This window comes from Somniosus microcephalus, unplaced genomic scaffold (genome assembly GCF_052327205.1).
Source record: "Somniosus microcephalus isolate GS21.2 unplaced genomic scaffold, FLI_Smic_1.0 unresolved_chr9, whole genome shotgun sequence".
Taxonomy (NCBI): domain Eukaryota; kingdom Metazoa; phylum Chordata; class Chondrichthyes; order Squaliformes; family Somniosidae; genus Somniosus; species Somniosus microcephalus.
The window spans coordinates 14,296,900-14,302,884 of record NW_028225187.1 but is presented as its reverse complement, the minus strand read 5'-3'; the positions used below and the strand labels follow the sequence as shown (position 1 = coordinate 14,302,884).

The 5,985-nt window shown below is 49.7% G+C and overlaps 1 long non-coding RNA gene across 1 annotated transcript; it reads right to left on the bottom strand.

Annotated features, from left to right (window-relative positions):
* Window positions 1–240: 240 nt before the first annotated feature.
* On the bottom strand, window positions 241–5,985 carry LOC147084793 (uncharacterized). The gene is made up of 2 exons (XR_015075818.1): window positions 5,801–5,985; window positions 241–642 (listed from the first exon to the last, which is right to left on the bottom strand). It is a non-coding gene; the product is annotated as an uncharacterized LOC147084793 (long non-coding RNA).

Sequence of the window (5,985 nt, the reverse complement as noted above, 5' to 3'; positions counted from 1 at the left end):
TCAAGGGGCCGAATGGCCTACTCCTGCTCCTATCTTCTATGTTTCTATGTTTCTATGTTAACAAGTTCCCCCACCCCCACCCCTAATCGAGGGAAATTCACTTGGCAGAGCGGGATGGAGCCAGCAGTGGGGTGGGGACCCGCCACCCACCTCGCCCGCCCCGGACCCTCCCAGGACAGCGAAGTCCCGGCCGATGTCTTAAAACCCGGAGCTGTTAGAGACGGAGGCAAACAAGCAACGTGTAATTGATCCCTTTATTAGCGTGCTGGGGAGACAACGTGAGATTCATGCCCTGGGCAGGCCAAGGGTTACTCGTCACCCATCACTACTTTGATGTCATTTTCATCCCGAAGCACCAGCTCGTGATCACGACGGATTTCGGATCCCTGAAGGTCTTTTCGACATTCTTATTGTTTTCTGGGACCTCCGCCTTGATTGTCAAGTCATCACTGCTGTAGTTGAAAGGCTTCGTCTCTTTGTCCTTGATGTCACAGCTGGATTTGCAGCCCTCTTGTTGCAGAGTGACCAGCAGGGTCTTGCCATATTCGTTCTTTACTTTGACCGTCTTCGACATCTTCCGGCGAGGGGATCACCAGGCGAGGTATCGGAGATGGAAGCCCTGTCGCTGTCGGCAGATGAAGCCTGGGTGAGGGGAGGAGAGCGGATTGGGGGGTTGATTATAGCCTCGTAGAATGATACAGCGCAGAAGGGGGCCGTTCAGCCCATCGGGCCTGTGCCCATTCTGCGAAAGAGCTGCCAATTAGTCCCACTCCCCCCTGCTCATTCCCCATAGCCCTGAAAATCTTTCCCCTTCAAGTATTTCTTCAATTCCCTTTTGAAAGTTACTGTTGAATCTGCCTCCACCGCCCTTTCAGGCAGCGCATTCCAGATCACAACAACTCGCTGTGTAAAAACATTCTCCTCATCTCCCCTCTGGTTCTTTTACCGATTATCTTCAATCTGTGTCCTCTGGTTACCGACCCTCCTGCCACTGGAAACAGTTTCTCCTTATTTACTCCATCAAAACCCTTCGTGATTTTGAACACCTCTATCAAATCTCCCCTTAACCTTCTCTGCTCCAAGGAGAACAACCCCAGCTTCTCCAGTCTCTCCACATCACTGAAGTCCCTCATCCCTGGTACCATTCTGGTCAATCTCCCCCTTAACCTTCTCTGCTCTAAGGAGAACAACCCCAGCTTCTCCAGTCTCTCCACATCACTGAAGCCCCTCATCCCTGGTCCCATTCTGGTCAATCTCCCCCTTAACCTTCTCTGCTCTAAGGAGAACAATCCCAGCTTCTCCAGTCTCTCCACATCACTGAAGTCCCTCATCCCTGGTACCATTCTGGTCAATCTCCCCTTAACCTTCTCTGCTCTAAGGAGAACAACCCCAGCTTCTCCAGTCTCTCCACATCACTGAGGTCCCTCATCCCTGGTACCATTCTGGTCAATCTCCCCCTTAACCTTCTCTGCTCTAAGGAGAACAACCCCAGCTTCTCCAGTCTCTCCACATCACTGAAGTCCCTCATCCCTGGTACCATTCTGGTCAATCTCCCCTTAACCTTCTCTGCTCTAAGGAGAACAATCCCAGCTTCTCCAGTCTCTCCACATCACTGAAGTCCCTCATCCCTGGTACCATTCTGGTCAATCTCCCCCTTAACCTTCTCTGCTCTAGGGAGAACAACCCCAGCTTCTCCAGTCTCTCCACATCACTGAAGTCCCTCATCCCTGGTACCATTCTGGTCAATCTCCCCTTAACCTTCTCTGCTCTAAGGAGAACAACCCCAGCTTCTCCAGTCTCTCCACATCACTGAAGTCCCTCATCCCTGGTACCATTCTGGTCAATCTCCCCCTTAACCTTCTCTGCTCTAAGGAGAACAACCCCAGCTTCTCCAGTCTCTCCACATCACTGAAGTCCCTCATCCCTGGTACCATTCTGGTCAATCTCCCCCTTAACCTTCTCTGCTCTAAGGAGAACAACCCCAGCTTCTCCAGTCTCTCCACATCACTGAAGTCCCTCATCCCTGGTACCATTCTGGTCAATCTCCCCTTAACCTTCTCTGCTCTAAGGAGAACAATCCCAGCTTCTCCAGTCTCTCCACATCACTGAAGTCCCTCATCCCTGGTACCATTCTGGTCAATCTCCCCCTTAACCTTCTCTGCTCTAGGGAGAACAACCCCAGCTTCTCCAGTCTCTCCACATCACTGAAGTCCCTCATCCCTGGTACCATTCTGGTCAATCTCCCCTTAACCTTCTCTGCTCTAAGGAGAACAACCCCAGCTTCTCCAGTCTCTCCACATCACTGAAGTCCCTCATCCCTGGTACCATTCTGGTCAATCTCCCCCTTAACCTTCTCTGCTCTAAGGAGAACAACCCCAGCTTCTCCAGTCTCTCCACATCACTGAAGTCCCTCATCCCTGGTACCATTCTGGTCAATCTCCCCTTAACCTTCTCTGCTCTAAGGAGAACAATCCCAGCTTCTCCAGTCTCTCCACATCACTGAAGTCCCTCATCCCTGGTACCATTCTGGTCAATCTCCCCCTTAACCTTCTCTGCTCTAAGGAGAACAACCCCAGCTTCTCCAGTCTCTCCACATCACTGAAGTCCCTCATCCCTGGTACCATTCTGATCAATCTGACCTTAACCTGCTCTGCTCTAAGGAGAACAACCCCAGCTTCTCCAGTCTCTCCACATCACTGACGTCCCTCGTCCCTGGTACCATTCTGGTCAATTTCCTCTGCACCCTCTCCAATGTCTTGACATCCTTCCTAAAGTGTGGTGCCCAGAATTGAACCGAATACTCCAGCTGGGGCCTAACCAATGTTTTATACATGTTTCGCATAACTTCCTTGCTGTTGTACTTTGTGCCTCTATTAATAAAGCCAAGGACCTCTTGTGCGTTCTTTAACGGCCTTCTCAACATGTCCTGCCACCTTCAACAACTTGTCTACATATACCCCCAGGTCTCTCTGTTCCTGCATCCCCTTTAGGATTGTACCATTCAGTTTATATTGCCTCTCCTCATTCTTCCTACCAAAATGTATCACTTCACACTTCTCTGTGTTAAACTTCATCTGCCGCCTGCCTGCCCATTTCACCAGTCGGTCTACATCCTCCTGAAATCTGTTACTATCCTCCTCACTGTTTACTACATGTACCCGTTTCATGTCATCTGCAAGCTTTGAAACTAGGCCCTGTATACCCAAGACCAGGTCATTAATATATATGAGAAGGAGCAGTCGACCCAATACTGACCACTGGGGGACTCCACTGTATACTTCCCTCCAGTCCGAAAAACAACCGTTCACCACCACACTCTGCTTTCCCTCCCTTAGTCAATCTTGTTTCCATGCAGCCACTGCCCCTTTAATCCCATGCCCCTTAATTTTATTTTATCTGGTAATTTATCAAACGCCTTTTGAAAGTCCAGATACACAACATCCACCACACCACCCTCATCAACCCTCTCCATTACTTCATCAAACAGCAAACATTTGTATAGCACAAAGCAGCACTCATAGAAACAGAAGGAATCCATTCAGCAATACAATTCTCATCCTCCTGTTCAAATCCCTCCATGGCCCTCGCCCCCTCCCTATCTCTGTAACCTCCTCCAGTCCCTACAATTCTCATCCTCCTGTTCAAATCTATCCATGGCCCTCGCCCCCTCCCTATCTCTGTAACCTCCTCCAGCCCCTACAATTCTCATCCTCCTGTTCAAATCCCTCCATGACCCTCTCCCCCTCCCTATCTCTGTAACCTCCTCCAGCCCTACAATTCTCATCCTCCTGTTCAAATCCCTCCATGGCCCTCGCCCCCCTCCCTATCTCTGTAACCTCCTCCAGCCCTACAATTCTCATCCTCCTGTTCAAATCCCTCCATGGCCTCTCGCCCCTCCCTATCTCTGTAACCTCCTCCAGCCCTACAATTCTCATCCTCCTGTTCAAATCCCTCCATGGCCCCTCGCCCCCTCCCTATCTCTGTAACCTCCTCCAGCCCTACAATTCTCATCCTCCTGTTCAAATCCCTCCATGGCCCTCGCCCCCTCCCTATCTCTGTAACCTCCTCCAGCCCTACAATCCCTCCGTCCCCCAATATCCTGTCGCGCTGTGTGTTTCGGACTCAGTAACTGAAAGATGATCTCATTCTGAAATCTCTTTCACACAACATGTGAGTGTCTCCTGATCGTCCGAGACTCTTTCTCTCTCTCGGCACGGGACTGCTCAGAAACCATCAGCTCCCGACCAGTCCCGACTTGCAAGGAGAGCGTCTGAAAGACAGAGACAGAGAGAGACAGAGAGAGAGAGAGAGAGAGAGAGACAGAGAGACAGAGAGAGAGAGAGAGAGACAGAGAGAGAGAGAGAGAGAGACAGACAGACAGACAGAGAGCGAGAGAGAGAGAGAGAGAGAGAGAGAGAGAGAGAGACAGAGACAGAGAGAGAGAGAGAGACAGAGAGAGAGAACAACAGAGAGAGAGAACGACAGAGAGTCAGAGACTGAGAGAGAGACCGAGAGAGAGAGCGAGAGAGAGACCGAGAGAGAGAGAGACCGAGAGAGCGAGACCGAGAGAGAGAGAGACCGAGAGAGAGAGAGAGACCAAGAGAGAGAGACCGAGAGAGAGAGAGAGACCGAGAGAGAGAGAGACCGAGAGAGAGAGAGAGAGAGAGAGACCGAGAGAGAGCGAGACCGAGAGAGAGAGGGAGACCGAGAGAGAGAGAGACCGAGAGAGAGAGAGAGAGAGGGAGACCGAGAGAGACCAAGAGAGAGAGAGGGAGAGAGCCAGAGAGAGAGAGAGAGAGAGAGAGAGAGAGACCAGCCCCAGACCAACACAGCCGTCCAAACACCAATCCGAGTGAACCAAATCATTAAACAATGCAAAGAAACCTACCTGGAACATTGGAACAAAATAACCGAAAGCCAAAGCAGATTAGAATGTTACCGGGCCCTAAAAAGAGAATATAAACTGGCAGACTACCTCACGACCATCAGAGACACAAAACAGAGACAGACCCTCACCAGGTACAGACTAAGCGACCACCAACTGGAAATTGAAAAAGGCAGATACAAGAAATCCTGGCAGCCTAGAGAGAATAGAATATGCGATCAATGTCTGGCCGGCGAGGTTGAAACAGAAATGCATTTCCTCCTAAAATGCGAAAAATTCAACACATCAAGAAACATATTATTCAACAAGCTAAGCCAAATAACCCCAGATTTCAAGGAATTGGATGACCTGTCAAAATTGAGATTAGTCCTGGGAGAAGGAGACAGACCATACCTTGGGGCCAAATATGTAACAACATGTCACAACCTGAGGACTGTTTAAAATTAAGACTGTTTAAAATTAATATTGAACGTACCAAATGAAGTAGAAAGACTGTTTAAAATTAATATTGTTTAAAAGTAATATTGTATGTACCCAACAAATGTCAAATCGATTGACACCTACAGAATGTTGGAAAACTGTACCTTTTTGCTATGTAAGCTTTGGCAATATGGTTCTCTGTAAACTTTCATGCCAATAAAGCATTTGAATTGGAATTGGAATTGGAGAGAGACAGAGAGAGAGAGACAGAGAAAGAGAGAGAGAGAGAGAGACCGAGAGAGCGAGACCGAGAGAGAGAAACCGAGAGAGAGACAGAAAGAGAGCCAGAGAGAGAGACAGAGAGAGAGAGAGAGAGAGAGACAGAGAGAGAGAGAGACAGAGTGAGAGAGAGAGGGAGATTGGTCGGAGAGTACCCCAGAGGGCTGGTGAGAGAGTGCGATCTAATCAATAAAAATCAATAAAAATCATACTCACAGTCTGGAGACACCGTCTGGTCGCAGTGGGGCGACTGGGCAGATCCCGCCTTTTATATTGGATCCAGGGAACATCGGACTCCCCCTCCCGCTGTCCCAGAGGGGGAGTTCCAGTCAGCTGACTTCGGGTAAACACTGAGCTCCCGAGCAGCCCGAGGCCGGGAATCGGAACTCGTGACTGTTGGT